This window comes from Nyctereutes procyonoides, unplaced genomic scaffold (assembly GCF_905146905.1).
Source record: "Nyctereutes procyonoides isolate TBG_1078 unplaced genomic scaffold, NYPRO_anot_genome, whole genome shotgun sequence".
Taxonomy (NCBI): Eukaryota; Metazoa; Chordata; class Mammalia; order Carnivora; family Canidae; genus Nyctereutes; species Nyctereutes procyonoides.
Genome location: NW_026575045.1, coordinates 6,863,469 through 6,882,049, shown reverse-complemented (window position 1 = coordinate 6,882,049; position 18,581 = coordinate 6,863,469). Strand labels below are relative to the sequence as shown.

Below are 18,581 nucleotides of genomic sequence, written 5' to 3'. Positions count from 1 at the left end.
TAACAACTGGCTCACAAAACAGCAGAAGCCAGCTTGGACATACCACAGCATGATGTGTGACTTATATAAACTAAACACTACGTTAGTCTCTTTACATACATTACGTCATTTACTGCTCTCAACCATCTTTAAGAAGGAATAAGTGTATTCACCCTCCAAACAAAATGAGGCTTAGAAAGACTGTATAACCTTGCCCAGGGAGACACAGCTAGGAAATCCATTCTGGTCTTTCCAAAGACTATGTCCTCCCTGGTATATTAAATCAGGCCTCACTTTTAAGTTAGTCAAAAGCAATTCTTAAGTTGGATTAAAGGTACTTCTGAAGGAGAGTTATCCATTACTCTGATATTTTACTCCTTTGGAATACCATAAGCCTTGACATCAAGGAGCAAGTGAAGTGTCATACAAAGGTATTCAGAGCCAGAAGCAGCTCCCCACAGCTTCACCAGAGACAAATGGACAGAGGCCTGTTATGTGATAAGGCCAAAAGTCAGACAAGAATTTGCAAACAAAGCTTTCCAGTTCCCCAAGCAGTATGGAAAGTGGCCCTGAGTAATCTAGAGGCAGTCCCTTCCAGTTTCATGTTCATCAAGAACTCCTGCCAAGACCAGCCCCTGCCAGGGCTGCGCAAGGGGCATCAATTCATGCACATCAATTCTGCATGCCCCTGGTTCATGCATTCCCACCTGCAAAGTCAGTACAATAATCTACCTTAGCGAAGAATCTTATGGGAAAATGCAGGAAATCCCATTTCAGCATAAATTATGTGACAATATTCCCCCCAACCTGCACTGTGCATCAAAAACCAAGGTAGCAACTGACCACGCTTTTTGGAGAAGAGAAAGTATATTCTGGAGCTGAACATCACCAGGATTGTATTCAAATAAAACACCAAATTCTCCACCCAGAAGCTAATGATCACTATACTTAAAAATTTGTAATTAGACAAATTGTATGGAAGGAATCACTTATGCAATCAGTGGCAAGTTTCAACTTCTGTTTCCAACCCGTATCAAAGAGGTGGGTTGATCCACCATAGGATAATACATTCCCTTTGCCCTCCCTGGCACTCACTGTGGAATATATTACTTCCATTATGGAAGCTGCTCTTGTATGCTTGTTAGGTAAGTAAGATTTGTAATTCAGCAACCAAGCTTTGGTAATTACCTTTATGCCAGCCAAGGCTCAAACCTCACCACATACCAATGTCCAAAAGGGTTCAATTCTCTAAACAACCCAAGAAAGGTATCAGTCAAGGCTTTGGAAGCTCTATTTTTAACTTATGGCAAGAACATACAGCTATATTCTCTCAATATCTTCAAGAAGTTGGGGCTGTCAATGTACAATACTCTTCATTGTATTTTGCTCTGCTCTATATTAAAACCTGAATGAACTGGATAAAAAAAAAATATATGCACTTTTCTTTAACCTTTCACCCAACAAAGAATACAATAAACAGTAGCCTCATTCAGAGATCTTTGGTACAAAGCAGAATGCTTTGACACTTAATATTGCCATGACTATAGGTTTAGAAATAGACATGCAGGGGAATAAAAGGAAAAAAGACAAAATAAAGCAGTGATGGACCCCCCCCCACCCTCTCTTTTCCATAGCCCACGTTATTGGCACCCATGTCCACCTTCTGTGGATGGCCCATCAATAACTAAGACTGCTTTCCTGGACATTAAAACACCCTATACCAGCTTTCATCATACCATGCTCTCTTCATCTTCCCTCTATTCCTCTCATGCTCCATTTTGCAGGTTAGCCATGTGGAACCTCATGTCCTTAGGGCCAGGCTTTTGGTTGTTAAGAAATACAATACATTAGTCCAATGAGCTAATGGGAAAAGAATAAAGTAGATGGCACCACTCATCCTCCTGTAGGAATATTCAAACGGCTACCTTGGGCCTTCTGGTGATAATGGCCATCTCTATTGACTTACCCCAAGAGTGATTCCAGAGGTGAAGTTCCCAGCGCAGATTGTAAGAAAAGATGACACCATGTCAGGCTTCATCCTTGGCCACTGGAATGGAAATAGTCAAAGGGAAGGTTGGGTGACATGAGATTACATGGCTAGACCTGGCCACAACAACATGCACCTTTCTCAACAGTATGCAGATGGCCAAACAGAAACCTAGCCAGCCTTCCCCGAGGGACTCATTTCCATTCCCATGTCTGTGCAGATTAACCACAACCGACATTTGAGTCACAACACCCAACAAAGTGGATGACTTGTAGAAAACAATGTTTTAGAATTCAAGCACCAGAAACATCAGTCTCTAGCAACAACCCTTATCATAACCAAGATGTTGTGAGTTGTGCAACCAAGTTCATGTGGCTGGAAGGTTCTTTTGTTTGCCAGCCAGGTAAAACAAGGGTTGACTCTTTTAAACAATCTCCCTTCCCCTACATACCCATCATACACAGAATTCCTTTTGAAGCCACTGAAAATCCCTGTCACAGAACAGAGGGATGAGAACAATCCATTTGTTTCTATATAAACGTATGCTCTCCCTCCAACTATTCTAGCGAGTTGCCTTTTCTTTTTCAGACCTCTTGTCAAAATTCTCACATTCCAGGAAGGCTTTTTCTACAATGAGTCTCCTCTAAATCAAAATGGCTCCAGTCCAAAGGTTGTGCCAAAGAAAAATTCAACTAGCTGCCAGCAATGTCTGGCAGTTTGACTGACCTTTCCTTTCTCTATGTTTTTATTTTTTAATTGTCATGTCTATTCCAGTTAAGTGACAAACATGTGAGGTAGGAATTGCTTTTATCCTTGTGTTTTTACAGTGCTTCAGATGATGACTCTACTCAATAAATTGAAAATCATTATTATATACAAATGCATATGCTAATGTATGACCTGCAAGCTCGGATGGCAGAGTGAATAAACAATTACTGGCAAACACCATGGCATGGCATTTCAATGAAGTCATCACAGAATCACTAGCAATTATCTTTGCAAACTTAAGGTGAGGTGTCTGCGGACTGAAAAAGAGAAATGTACACTTGTGTTTTAAAAGGAGAAATCAGACTCAACACCTTCACATCCAGATCCAGAAATACATTATAATCATATCAACACACACACGTGCACACACACACACACACATACACAGAGTCGCATGCCAGAGGTGAAAAAGCAAGGCAGTTTTGTTCAAAAAAGAAACCCTATCACATTAGTCAAATGCTATTCCTCAGAAACATGACAAGATTGATGACGCTGAGTAGAAGGCAAAGATACGAAATAGTATGACTATTGTGCAGTTTTAAGTTTTGTCTTGCTTGATATTGGGCAATTAAAGAAGTACACCCTGAAATCATCTTCTCATCAGGTGGACTCTTAAGTGCTTAGAAGGCCTTTCTCAGTAAGTAATTATTAATGGCCCAGTGTCAGACCAGAGATGCATACCTCATGGGATTCCAAAGCAATTGGTCTTTACCTGATGCTATTTTTAGTAGGGACTTAGATGGTGGAAGAGAATATGGTTATTAAGTTCAGGGATGACATCAAACCGGGTGTGGTACATTCCACTTTGGAAAACTGGATGGAAGTGCAAATGATCTTGATGAGCTGGAGAAGTGGGTGGACATAAACAGACTGAGGTTCTATAGTATAATTCACATGGGAAGGAAAACAAAGCACACAACTGCAGGATTCATTTTGTGATGTCATAAAGAAAATGATCTGGAGGTCACAGTCAACACTAACTATTGGTGGTTCTGCTTCAGCCTTAAAATCATGATTGATTTAGTAAAAGAAAAGCATGAGGATTTTCCTTGATGCCAGTAGATACAGGCTATCCTGGAGCATTCTGTAGTGTCTTTAACCCCACATTTTTACAGTGAGATATGGAGAATGTGGGAGTTTAAGAAGAAATCAATTTTTTCTTCTTGATTACAAGTTTGAACAACAGCCCTTGGAGAAAATAACTAAAATGATAAAACCATTTAGCCCAGAAAAGGTTGAGGAAAGCAGCTTACCATTTTCAGGCCAAAAAGAGGAAGAAAAATAGAAAGAAATAATTTTTAAGGATATTAGAAAATCTTCCTAGCAAAAAAAAAGCTGTGGAGAAACCAGAGTGTATTTCAATTGGAATCAGACATGCATCCCTGAAAACTTCAAAGAATGGGCCTTTCCTTGATTTGGGGAACAACTTTATAAGTAGATAGAAGATTAGAATACGTGAGTAAGAGAACAAAAGCAAAAATGGTGTTTCCTGTTTATCTGTCTCCCCCCCCCCCTTTTCTTTAAAGGGCAAGTGGTGGGAGGTGCAGAAGGGGAAGACCTGTTCACCAGGTTTAGGGATCATCACTTCTCCTTATGAAACCAGATAGCAACTCACATTCCACCAACTATCCATGCTTCTCCAGGTCCCGACACCGCACACTGTTCACACACTTTGTCATGTTGCGTCGGGAATAGTCTTCACAGCTAATTTTGAGCCCCAGAGACACTCCAACACCCAAGCCCTCTGCCATGTCTGAATAGAATGCACCCTGATTCTTTAAAATTACATTTGGCTCACTCCTACCACTGAGCTTTTGCTCAAACATTGGGCCCTGATCTGGACGCACAGTAACAGCTTTTTGTCCACTCCCTAAGAACTTCTTACCTTTCAAGACCAGATACCAACCCACCTCTTCTGGAGCTTGTCTAACCTCTCCTTGCCACAGCATTTCTCCTTCCTAGGAACCGAGAGCCTTTATGTACTACCAGTGGCATCCATTCTATACTTAGTCACACACAGCCTTGTGACATCTCAGATACTCTTCCATTACTCTCTAACATGCATTGCGTGTCTGCACTGTATTCCCTCAACTCCAAACTCTTTGATGGTGAGGATTATGTGTTAAATTGCTTTGTATCCTCCTAGAGCACCCAATTCAGCAAGTACTATGCTCATGGTAGGAACAAAGTTAATATTCACTTCATGAATGAAAGAATGATTAATGAGAATGTTTAAAGAAAATTTGATCTTCACCTAGGAAAGTTTCTATCTTAGAAAACTATTTTTAAGGAGAGACAATTTTGTGAAAAAATAATAACCAATTAAGGAGAAAATATTTTATAAATTCTTAGAGGGAAAAGTAAATATTAACATTATAAAACTCAATAAACCACTCACAATAATTCTTTACATATAGAAAATATTAAACTGCAGAGTCTCTGAAATTATGTAGATCATAAAAATTATGCATTTGGTGATATTTTCATCTGAGTAAAACATTTCACATCAGCACATGCAATTGTAAAAGCAAAAAGAAACTATCATGTGTATGGATATTGTGTGTGTGTCTTTTAAATGATTTGGTCTAATAAAATTTGAACACTTCTTTTTTTTAAAGATGAACATTTAATGTGCATTTTACCCCAGCTCACAACAAACAGCATTTCTGCCGAGGTATCAGAGGTGGTAGCCATATTTAAAATGTATCTAACCACATCTTAGATTTCAAGTTAGAACCGTGGTTCATTTTACAAAGATAAATATTGCATGATAGTCACTAATCTGGGTTGCATTTGAACCGATGACCTAGAACCTAAAAGCACCATATCCGTAGCACCTTTTCAAAAACTTCGCATGAAGCATTATCTGAGAATGAGCAGACACTGCTATTATAAGCACTGTTCAATTTTTGTTATCTAAATACTGTTAGATGGTTAGATGTTGAGATCTTTGAAAAATAGCAAGAAGGAATTACGATGTACACTGGTTGAGGAGGTTGTTTGACATCCAAGTAAAACTTGTTCTTTGCTTGAGTTACACTTTGAAGTAATTTCCCAGGAACCTATTGCACACAGTAACACAGAATATTCCCCAAATTTCCAAAATAATTCAGGGTGTCCAAAGTTCTTGTAAAAGCAAGTGGAGTAGGTTGGGGGTGGGGAAGTGAATTTTGGCATAAACTATGGGTTTGAGAATCAGTCAAAAATAATAATTTCCTGCCAAAACCTACATTACCTCGTTTCTATCTGAGACTGTATAATAGAAGTCTGTTTCTATACTAACTCTTATGGGATTTCCACTGAAGGCTGGCTACCACCCCCCATAATTCAGTCATGTATGTTTGTCCAGTTGCCCTGGGCAGGTGGAGGCAGAAGCAAAGTGGGGGGAACTATGTATTTGACTCTCTTTAAGGTCCTGAGCAGAGCAGCAAGTTGGGTATAATGGAACGCCTCCTTCCATTGTCTAGCCAATGATGGCTGGACAGTGGAAGGAGTGCCTAGGGACCATGAGCAGCAGTAATTCTTGTTAGTGGTGCTTCATCTGTTCAGAGTATTCAGAAAAGGGATCTTTACTCTCCTGATTGGAGATTGGAGATTTTCAGGAAGGAACAAGTTATAAATTCAGAGGCAAAGGGCTGGAGAAGGTTCTAATTCATTCTGCCAGATGCAAGCAGAAGATGCAGGCTGAAGAGCGTGACAGCTTGAGGCACTGGTTGCAGGGGCCTGCCATCAGCATTCTTTCCAGCTGTAACTTCATGACGTCACACAACTCGGTTAGCCTCTCTTAACCTGAGTTTTGTCATCTAAAAATAATCTTTACCTCAGGTTGACATGAGAATTAAGTGAAATAATATTTGTACAGTGTTTATCACAGCACCTAGGACATACTAACCTCTCAACTAATTGGGCCTTCTGGGACTCTCACTGTTATTTGGTATAAAGAAGCTCATAAAACATCCAGGGCAGCCAAGATAACCCACACTGAAGCCACGTGCACTGAGGTAAGGCCTGAAATGAAGGATATCTCTAACCAGGTGTCTGGATAAACAGAACAGAGGCTCTGAGCTAGCGGCAGGAGGCCTATCTTTCATCTGTTTTCCCAGTGCCTCTGGCAATGCCCTAGACCCAGGAACATACTTTTTTCTCAGGTATTTCCTGAATAAACTGTACAAAAGAGCAGGGTGCAAGGGGCAGGAGCAGAAGCAACATCTGGAAGAATCTGAGGGACTAGATTAAAGCAATGACAAACTAACATTTCAGAAACTTCTCTTCAAGTCAACCTTCATTCTCTTCAGGATGCATTACCTTGACACGTTTCTTTCCTTCTTTTCCCTACCTTCCTCATCTTTTGGCCAAGATCTGTGATCTCCAAAAACCTCAACCGGTAATACTTGGTGACAATTGCCAAGCATGCTTTCATGCCTTTTTCATTCAGTATTTGTGAGCAGGTGGGAGTGTGACAGATACAGTGCTAGTTGCTCAAAAATTGTGACCCATTTCAGGGATTCTTCTTGCTCATTCAATGAGTGTTCCCATGGGTAAGAGAAACCACAGACCATGAGGAGGAAATGGGACAGACCCATCATCTGCTCTCTAAGTACCCTTTCTTCTGGGCCTGGTAGCACATTAGACCTGCTTTTACTCTTTGTTTGCCACTGGTGTCACTTCCTGGCTGTAGACCAAAGTGAGAGAAGAGGGGGAGGGAGGTGACTTGGAGGGTCTTTTACCAGGATAAAGGTGTATGGACGTGATTCAGAAGTTCTTCTGATGGGAAATAAATCATTTCTGTTTTCATCCCACTTCAAATGCTGGCTCTAAAATTTCAGTCCTTCAAGTGCTAAGGATTTAGGAAGACTGGCTGCAACTGAGCCAAGAAGATACAGAATAATTATGAGGTAAGAAGAAATTTTGCTTTGTTTTCTAATTGAGTCACATACGGACACAGAAAGTCCCCAGGATATTTCATGTGCAACTGATGCTCTTCAAATAACAATAATCATGGACATCCCCTCAAAATTTTTCAAAGCCAGAATACTAGTTAGAAGATTTTAGATCCAGGAGCTATTAAAAAATGGTGACTTAAAAACCAAAGATAGGTTACATTTCAAATAAAATCACAATTTAGCATTTCATATCAGATGTTTTAATTTCAACAAACAGTACTGTGACATTTATTGGAATGTAAAAGCAATTTCAAACTTGGAAATACACGTAAAATAAATAGTGAAGGGGGATGCTACGAAAAGTTTCATGAATTTTCCACCTAAAAGCTATGGCAATTCCAAAATTATGCTTAATCCAATTGACATTTATTACAATATCACAGAGTGACTGGAAATCAGAGATGAATAGGATGCAGTCATTGCCTCACAGAGCTCCAACTTACCCTTGCTGTGCCAGGCAAGAAAATAAGCAAGCAAATTGGTATAATACAAAGCAGTGCATGCTTATTGTTGGCAATCATCCCAGAATGATCTCCTAATCCAATCTGGGGAAAATTGGAGGAAGCTTCTCTGAAGATTATGCATAGGCAAATCCTGAAAGAGGAAGAGGAATTTTCCAGGTAGGAACACAACAGAAAGAGAGCAGTGGCAGAAACCACCATGGCACTCAAGGCAGTTTGGTGAGGATGGAATAAAGCATCCATATTGTGTGGGTGGCAGGAAAGGAGATTGGGTAGAGGCAAAACTAGAAAGTAGGTGAAGGGAGGAACATTGAAAGGTTTGAATGATTGGTAGGTGGAAATATATCCTGTACCACTCAGGTAAACCCATTTTATAACTGCAACCTCAAAACAATTCTTAACAGTGCCTCCTAGAATGTTCAAAGGCGTCCCAGACTGATTGAGTGATCATCTTTGCGATTGGCTCTAGAGATCCAAATATAAAGAAAATCTGATCTGTGCCTTCTAAGAGCTCACAGGATTGGAAGAGGAAGACTCAGAAAGAACTACTTATAATACAAATTAAAAGATAATATGCTAAAAAAATGATAATATGCTGTAAGAATGAGTAAACACTCCCACAAGTGACAACATATGAGCAGAGCTTTGGAGGACAAATAGAAATTATAAAGGAATACAAGACCATTCGAGGCATAAAAGGTCATGCCTTGTTGCAGAAAGGGGAGTATCCAAGGTGGTTGGAAGGGAAAGGACCTCAGTGGCTCTAGTGGCAAATTAAAGTTGAAAAGGTAGCCTTGAAGACAAGTAGTCAAGGGCCTTTGAACACCACATCAAGAAATTTGGAGTTGAAAATGTCAGCAATGAGGAGCCCTTGAAGATTTCTAATCAGGGGACTAATGGGATCCAATTTGGCTTTTGAATCAAAAACTCCAGCTTCTCCGTGGAGGATGAACTAGAGCGAGGAGATAGATAATGGCTGCACTTCAGATGGAATGGAATTCGATGCTGCAAATTTCAAAGCCTGATTGCGATCTCCTATGAAGCTTGATTACTATGACTTTGGGAGTCCAGAAATGAAGAAAAGAATAGCCTTATCTATGAATGATGGTAAGCAAGAAATGGAAGAATATTTACAATCCTACGAAGATGTGTCAGTCAAACAGTACAAGGGATTGAGGAGATATTATAAAAGATTTGATGAGTTTACTACTCTAAAGGTTATGGCAATGTTTACACATACAAATTTTATAATAAATCAAAAGACCAAATGAGCCCATGGAAAGGTGTGTGACAGAGCCAGAACTACTAGGAACTTTTGCCTTCACTGAAAGGGATGAAATCATTTTTAATAATGGTGTATTCTAAACTAAGTCAGTGAAATATCTGGCAAATTGGGAATTTGAATTTTATTTCAATAAAGTAGCCTGCTAGCTGTTTTCATAACCAAAATAGACTGGCCAGAGCCATAGGAAAGAGAAAAACTCATTTGTCTCCTCTGCTCTCTTACCTTTGATTTTTTCTTCCTTTTATTTTGGAAGATGGTAACAATGACATTTTTTAAACGAACATAAGTTCAACTCAATAAGCTATATTAAATCTAATGATCAGCAGATGGCAGATAAAGAAACCAGATCACTCTGACGTCCAATTGTCAATGAAAGGTTAAAAAAAAAAAAAGCTCAACAGAGAAGCCATATATCCCTAATAATAAGATAATTTCCTCAGCTTTCTAAAAAGGAGATTCTGTGCAGATAAGAAGGTTGTGGGCCACATGAGTCCATTAACAAAAACACAGACTTTCCCATATTCGTACCATGAAGGCGAACTTCTATTAGGAGTTTTCCCCTGATTCCAACCTTTGAGAAATTTCTTCTACAAAATTAGCAGTTTTTAACATAACAAATAACTTATTTTCATATTGTTTTATCACACGTAGCCTTTCCGGCCAATCAAAGTTTCTGATCATTAAAAGAAAATCTCGGGGATCCCTGGGTGGCTCAGCGGTTTAGCGCCTGCCTTGGCCCAGAGCGTGATCCCGTGGTCATGGGATCGAGTCCCACATCAGGCTTCCTGCATGAAGCCTGCTTCTTCCTCTGCCTGTGTGTGTCTCTGCCTCTGTTTGTGTGTGTGTGTGTCTTTCATGAATAAATAAATAAAATCTTTTTTTAATTAAAAAATAAAAAATAAAAGAAAATCTCTGTCACCACACGAAATTGATACAATTTTAGCCAAAAGCAAAGAAACTTGACATTTTTTTTTAACCTATAGGGACTTATCTCAGCTTGATGTAATGACTTCTGTTTGCTTTTTTGAAATACTAAAAATAGCTCAAGGTGTCCATTCCAATCTTCAAGGACCCTGAGGGATGTAGGAGCCTTTCACTGGAATGTTCACACCAGATAATAAGACTTCCAGAGGGTGATTAAGAATAAGCAAACCTTGGGGCACTTGGGTGGCTCAATGGCTGAGCATCTGCCTTCCGCTCAGGTCATGATCCTGGGGTCCTGGAATCATGTCCCACATTGGGCTCCCCGCAGGGAGCCTGCTTCTCCCTCCGCCTATATCTCTGCCTCTCTCTGTGTCTCTCATAAATAAATAAATAAAATCCTTTAAAAAAAAAAGAATAAGCAAACTTTGTATGCATTATATTCCCCCAACCCCTGTCCATTCATTCTTACATTCATTCCATTTGAAAAGAATTTATTGAGCACAACCGATCACGCATTAGGCACTAAAATAGACACTGGCGATACAAAGACAAATTCCCTGCCCTCAAAAAGCTCACAGTCTAGCTAGAGAAATAGAGATGTGAACAAGCCCAATGCCATTTAAAAAGAGCTCGACCGCACACACTAATTCACCACTATGGCCGCAGAGACATTGTTTCTTAACACTGCCTTGGGGAGCCTTGGAAGTTTTCCAAAGAAGTTAACAAGTGAGCAGAGACATTACAGTGGAGAAGGAGCCAGCTAGTTGAACAAACGGGACAAGCCTTTCCAGGAAGTGGGAACAGGACATAAAAAGCCATAAGTCATGGAAAAGAGTGAATGGGATGTTCCGAGATAACTAGCAATTCAGCAGGTGAAGCAGTATCGTCTAGTGGTTAAACCCACAGACTGAGACATCAGATCACCTAGGAGAGACTCTGGGCTCCCCCACTTAGAAGCTAATGACTTCACATTTGTTTCACCTCTAAAAGGTGGCACTGCCTTCCGTGGGTCCTCGAAGAATTTTAAGTGGGGAATAAGAAGTGACATGAGATGATTTAGAAAGATCACTTGAGCTGTGGTGTGTGGGATGGATTTAAGAAATGGGAGACTGAAGGCACATGGCCAACTAGGGGATTATTGCAATGAAACCAGTGGCACTTCAGTATCACGAAGTGGTAATAGTTACAACTGTGATTGCCAAGTTGAATCTGCTAAGGAAAGAAAAATATTAGTTTCACTCAGTCACACCAGGTCTACAATATTCTGTGAGAACTTCTCTTCCTGAAGTGTTTGTTTTTCTCCTTAGAGCAACAAAGCATCTTTTGAATTAGCATAGCAACCAATGTAGGAACTTTGTTGTCAGCTCAGCGCTGGGGGAATGTTATAGAAAGCCCTTTCTAAAGACTTCCACACCTGTAAAAAGCTTCCCTGCCTTAAATGTGACGACTTAACTAATGGGATAAATAAACCCCCTTTGAAATGCAGAAGAAGCTTCGAAAAGCCTCTAGGAAGTCGTATTTGATATGCACAAGCATCTTGAAAAATAGTTTCCCTCTCCCAGGCCCCACTTGGGGATCAGTGGAAGAAGGTTCTTCCAGCCAGGCAAGAACACCAGCAGTGCTGGGTCTTCACAGCTTGGTCTCCACCCCCGGCAGAAGAGTACAGATTGTAAACCACCTTTTGCCAGAAATCTCCGACTTCCAGCTAATAGAAGCCACCAAGGAAGATGGGGAGCTTGAGAAGTGTAAGACAGAAATGTGGGACCACCAAAGCTAAGGAATCTTGAGAAGATGATGCCAAAGGGATTCTGTTCACCTGGAATATAACTGTACCATCAGTTGCCCCATTCCTCTAAAAGGGTGTACCTTTAAAAAATTTACTGGAGGGACGCCTCGGTGCTCAGTGGTTGAGCGTCTGCCTTCTGCTCAGGGCGTGATCCTGGGGTCCTGGAATCGAGTCCCGCATCGGGCTCCTTGCAGGAGCCTGCTTCTCCCTCTGCCTGTGCCTCTGCCTCTCTGTGTATCTCATGAATAAATAGATAAAATCTTTTAAAAAAAATGTTTACTGGATAGATACTTACAAAGGGAAAGTCAAAACAGCTTTGAATAAATGTTCTTAGGCAAGGGGGGTGGGGAAATAAAGTATTTGGCGAGAAGGAGAAGACCCTTAGAGGCGAAAGCAAAGTGCCATAATTGAAGCTAGCATGTTTTGCCCAAATGGTTTCTTCACAGCCTGTTAACTGACAGCTCTTTTCCATACTGTAGACCACCCAGTTGTGATCATTTGGTGTTGGACTCGTGTTAGTGGCATTTGGGAAAGGCAGCTGTCTACAGCCCAGGGAGTTAGAAGCAACCCAACAGGGCAACTCCAGTCAAATGCAAGTTCAAGGTACATAGTGTTGTGGACACCACTGCTGGAGAGAGTCAGTATTTTTCACCCTAGTCTTCTCTGGAGTCCTTGGAAACGGAAACCCCTTCTAAGAAGTAGTGGAAAGAAAAAATCCTACAGTATGAATTTAAGGAAAATGGCAATTTTGTTTCTTTTTAATGTCTTTCTGTATTTTCCATGAAAGTTATTTATTTACAACCACGGTTAATTTTCCTATGACTTTACTCTTCTGTAATGTGTTTACATCTGTTGCTTTCACCACAATCATAAAAAATCTACTAGAAATCAGCTGTAAATTGATTGCACTTTTCCAATACAATCTCTCCCTTAGTCTTCCAGCAAACTTCAGTAAAACTTAATCTACATGCAAAAGAAAGAAAAAAAGTTACATCCCTATATAAATGTCAGAGGTACACAAAGTCCATGGATACAGAAGCTGTCCTCAAAGAAAGTAGATGTAGAAACACAATTGAGAAACTGTCTCTAATAGGAAAAATAGTCGTGTTGATTCCAGTAAATGTGAAAAAGAAGGAATGGATCACTTCGCTCAAGTCCAAAAGTAAGTGCTCTGTGGAAAGTTTTGATTTTTGACACAGGAAACAAGAAATAAAACACACAGATAAAATACTCATGAATGGTTCAATCTGGAAGTACAAATAGGAGCTATATTAAGGAGAGAAACATATCAGTGGGTCATAGGGCAAATGAAGAGATATGGTTTAAGGAGTAAAATTCAGATGTCTTGCATTGTTGCTATTTCCAAAGTAAATATTGATAGTGAACCTTTAAAAGAATAAAACATGAAAATCTAGTCCCCATGGAAAGATCCTTTATGTGTTATATAGTGTGTATGTGTGTATGTGTTTTATGCAAAGCACAAGGAGCCAGCATGGTCCTTCTTCGTAGGAATTTTCAATCTAAAATGTGGCAGGACAAGAATAAAGAGGCCTACACTATAAAACTTAGGGGAGAAATAGTCTGAGCAATATCATGGAAGAAGGCTATTAAAGACTTTCGTTGATCAATATATCAAAAGTTAGTGCACCATGTTGAATAAACAACCAGAACATGAAAATTCACCTCTCAGCCAGAGTTGTCTGTCAAGGAGATGTCTTTCATCTGTAATGAACAAAAAAATTTATCTTAGGTTTATTTTTTTTTAATAAAACTATTCTCTAGTATTTTCTCACTGATGTCATTCAATATTCCTTTTAGGATAACCTACACAATAAATTCCTTTCAGAGTAACAACAACCAAAAAAAGTCTCTCTCCTGATGAACTAGTAGTCCTTTCCTTATTTGACCATGAAAGGCATGGAACACAACATATTTCTCCCTTTGCCTGGGCTACCAGGAAGCTCTGAGAAAATTTGCTTCCCCCAGGGTTTACTGATATCATTACTCATTGTTCTTCTTCCTTTGATGTTTATCTGTCACTGTTTTATTCTTGTGTTAAGATTGTCTTATTGTATCCTTTGAAAGCTGTTCTTTCATTCGAAGTTGGAAGGTGGAAAGTAGAAAGAAAACGAATAATGAGTATTTTGTTTTGTTCCATTCAGGATAGTGCCGATTACTGTCCTTTCCTCAGAGTGGAGCAAAGGGAGATGAAAGGCCAGAGAATTTTGGAGCAGTTTTTCTGGATTTGGAGAAACAATAAAACACAACCCTTGCTTTGCAAAACTTAACTTTCGTCTGGAGTCATATTCCATCCCACCGTCTTTTAAAAGTGACAACCAATAATAGAAAGTCTTTTGACTGTGGGGTCAGGCAGACTTGATGTGAAAGGCCAGCTCTGCCATTTGGCAGCTGAATAACTTCAGTCAAACCACTTTGCTCTTTAGGCCTCTGATAATAATACCTTTTTAGCAGAGTTGATACTGAAATTAAGTAAGACAATGTAGATGGAAGTGCATGGAATACTGTATGTACGGCACGTAACGGACACTCAGCAAGTGAAGTCTGTGTCCTTTTTCTTCTTCCTTTTACTTCCCCCAAGGGCACCCTCTTTTTCAGCATCTAAGGCATCAGACACAGTGTTGTCTAAGGAGGAGAATCCAGTGTGACAGTGGATGACAGCCAAAAGCCAGCATTAAAGACTTTTTTTATTTATTTTTTTCTCCCTTAGAGCCTCTGTGGAGTTTTTAGGGGGGAGGGGACAGGGATCCGTAGCCAACTGAATGAGTTAATCATTAACTTTCCTGTTCTTATTAAATAAAATAATACATAACTGCCAAATTACAATGGCAACTTGACATTCCCATTGTTATCAACATTTGTTGAAATAAATGAAGTCAAAAGCAAAAACAACTAAACCTTTTAAATAGCCTGAACAGCATTATGGCCTATAGGGTTCAGGATTTAGTTGTATTAAAAGGCACTAGAAAGCTTGTCTTACTACCTTGGCTAACTTATAGGGGTCTGGAGAGTTTCCAGTGAGGCATCACTACTATGGTAGCTAATGTGGTAGCTGTTTCTGAGAAAATCTACCATGCCTGAGATAAATTAATCTTAGTGGCATCTGAAGCAAAAGGTGCAGTCTTCATAGAGAAAGAGCTGTAGGCAGTGGTCACTGTTTTAGAACGCGACGTGATGAGCCCTGGGTGTTATATGCAATTGATGAATCACTGAACTCTACATCTGAAACTAATGATGTACTATATGCTGGCTAATTGAATTTAAAATTTTTTAAAAAGGAAAAAAAAAGAATGTGATTCTTAGTTCTCAGGTACAGAAACTCAATTTTTTAAGTGCTTAGGAGACTCTATGGTCTGACACGTCCTAATCAAGATTCAGTTAAAATAAATATTCATGTCTAAATTTATTAATTTTTAATGGGAAAGGGACATGCTTTTTCAGTGGCTGAAATACTTAGGTCCACCAAGTATAATATCTTTTTTACATTTATTACCCTATCTTGATTCTTTGTTTTAAAATATCTTACAATTTAATTTCTCAGTTATGCTTCAATAAAGCTGAAAAAAAAAATACGTTCTTTTGAGAACCATTTATGTAGATCTACATAGACCTAGCTAGCTTATTTCTTTTAACGGCCATAGTTTTCTATAGTACAGCTATAGTACATTTGACTCATTCCCTTCTTGTACATATGCACAAGAGATTCTCTAATGTATGCATCTTAAGGTAGAATTTCTGGTTTATAGGGTGTGGGACTTCTGATATGAAGTCCCACACCCTACACTCTAGCAGTACCAGTCCACACTCTAGCAGCAACGTTTACATTTGCTTCCCCACATTTTTACCCGCATATTTCTGAACAACAAATAATATTAGACTTTTAAATTTTTCCAAACTTATGAAAGTGAAATTAAATCTCATTGGTATTTCATTCTGAATTTTCCTGATTACAAGTGAATTTGAGCATCATATTTATTAATCATTGGATTCCCTGTGGTTTACTGAGAATTGCTTGCTCATTTTTTTTTTTTTTTGCCCACTTTCCTATTGGGTGTTTTTGTTTTTGTTTTTATTATTAACCTGGTAGCTTTTCTTAAACATATTTTTACATATTTACATGGTTTAGATACTTTAGGTAATAATCCTTTTCTTATTGTATGTTACAAATATATTGTTCCAGTCTGCTATTTATCTCTCAATATTAAAATCTTATTTGTCATTCAGAAAGCTAAATTTAACATAATCAAAGTTATCAGTGCTTTTTATATGTTGCTTAAGTTTTTCCCTATTCTAAAATCTTAAAGATTTTTTTATATTTTTTTCTAGTTATAATCCTTAAAAGTTAAATTACTTATCAGAAATTTCATTGGTAGACATAGAATCAACACAGGGAAAAAAAAAATGATCATGAGAAATAGTTGACAGACACTTTGGTAGAGCCACTGAGCAAAGTTTCCCACACAGGAAAGGACACTTCTCAAGGTACCAAAGTTAGCGTTTTTGGTTCAAGGCAGCTTAACACAGCCAAATTCTTACTCTTTAGATTCTATGTCATCTACACGTCATGCTGACCTTCAGACAACTTATTAGACCACAGGTTTCATAGTTGATTCTAATCATTTATGTTACTTGTTGGCTTTTCCAAAGTTGTATCATTGCTCTATTGTTCTGAGAGTGCTTCCTTGAGATTCATAGCCTGGTCAACATTGACTAGATAGATGTGGGTGATCCTATTCTCCCCAGCCAAATGTGTATAAATAATCTCTTGGGGTATTTCTCTAGATAGTTAGTTAATCTTACACAATATACATAGTCCTTCCTAGTTTCACTCATTTTCATTGTCTAGTTATACCTCAAAATTCCAGTAATCCCTTACATCACTCTATGTTCTAAAAATTAAAAGAATGTTGTAATAAACAGGGGAGTTTGAAAAGAACAATGATCAAGTGGTCTCTCTGGCACTGATAAAGGGACACAATTGAGTTGAGAGAATTGCTTGTTTAACTTGTCAATATAATCCATATTGGGCACTTCTCTTTTTCAGATTCTATTTGTCCACTGAGCAGTCTTGACCTGAGTCAGAACTGTCACCTTACCTCCAGGTGTTCTAGAGGCCCAGGTATAGACCATTATTTCAATCTTCTAGAGCACTATGTTTGCCTGCCAGTATTTTCCAAACCAGTGCTTCTGCCTACTGCAAATGGCTCCCATAAAATAATCTGAAAGCAGAATATCAAGATGTTATCAATGGGCTGATTCTACATCTTTGTCTGAACAGGGGTCCCTGGTGTTTCCTCTGCCTCAGAGGCTATTCCTAGCCACCAGTGTGACCTACATGCATGTGCTGGCTCAAGTTCTGATAGTGATTTGGCTTTCTAAAGATTTCTGAGAGCTAAGAATACTGGTGGTCTCACAATGGCAGCCTTTGGTTTGTATGTGAGGGAAGTGTTCAGCTGTATGTAGGTTTCCTCTAGTGCCAGTTGTTTTCTTCATGTTTATCAGCAAGGCATACACGGCAGGGCACAGATTCCACAAGACAGTTCATATGGTCTCGTGCACCTCTTTCTGGCTCTTGAGTCCCTCTGTGTCTGTGGGAAAGTCCACCTCCCTTAGCCACGATTTCTATAATCTCTAGATGTAAAGGGTTGGACTAGATGGTTTTTATGGGCCCTCCCATCTGCAGCTTCCTGTGATTCCATGAACCTTACGAGTTTACTTCAAAAGTTCCATTATTGGCATTCAAGCTGTGGTAAGAATCAAGCACATTTCTGCATGTGGCTTGTGAAAACTTTCCCCTTATTTTATAGTCACACTTTGTGCACTGATTACTAGATAAACTAGTCAAGGGTTTTTTTTGTTTTTGTTTTTGTTTTTTTACTCAGATAAAACATTTTTTTACTGACACATAACATCACATTAGTTTCAGGTGTACAGCATAGTGATTTGATATATGTATACATTGCAAAATGATCACCACAGTAAGTCTCGTTAACATTCATAAACACATGCAGTTACAAATTTTTTTCTTCTGATGAGAACTTTTAAGATTTATGTTTTTAGTAACTTCCTTTCTTTTTTAAGATTTTATTTATTTATTCGACACAGAGAGAGAGAGCACAAGCAGGGGGAGCAACAGAGGAAGAGGGAGAAGCAGGCTCCCCACTGAGCAGGGCGCTTGATGCAGGGGCTCCAACCCAGGAGCTGGAGATCATGACCTGAGCTGAAGGCAGACACTTAACAAACTGAGGCACCCAGCCCCCCCCCTTTTTTAGCAATTTTCAAATATACAGTATAGTATTATTAACCACAGTTGCCATTCTATACATTGTAACCCCAGGATTTATTATTATTTTTTAACTAGAAGTTTGTGACTTTTGACTATCTTCTCCTATTTCACCCACCCTCCACCCCTGCCCCATCCCCCGCCTCT

The 18,581-nt window shown here is 39.2% G+C and overlaps 1 long non-coding RNA gene across 1 annotated transcript in view; it reads right to left on the bottom strand.

The window, feature by feature from the left end:
* The window catches only part of LOC129509279 (uncharacterized), a 92,265-nt gene that overhangs the window by 7,333 nt on the left and 66,351 nt on the right, over positions 1-18,581 (bottom strand). The window contains exon 3 of the long non-coding RNA XR_008664325.1: positions 1,946-2,026. This is a non-coding gene — a long non-coding RNA (uncharacterized LOC129509279). The remainder of the gene's footprint in view (positions 1-1,945; positions 2,027-18,581) is intronic.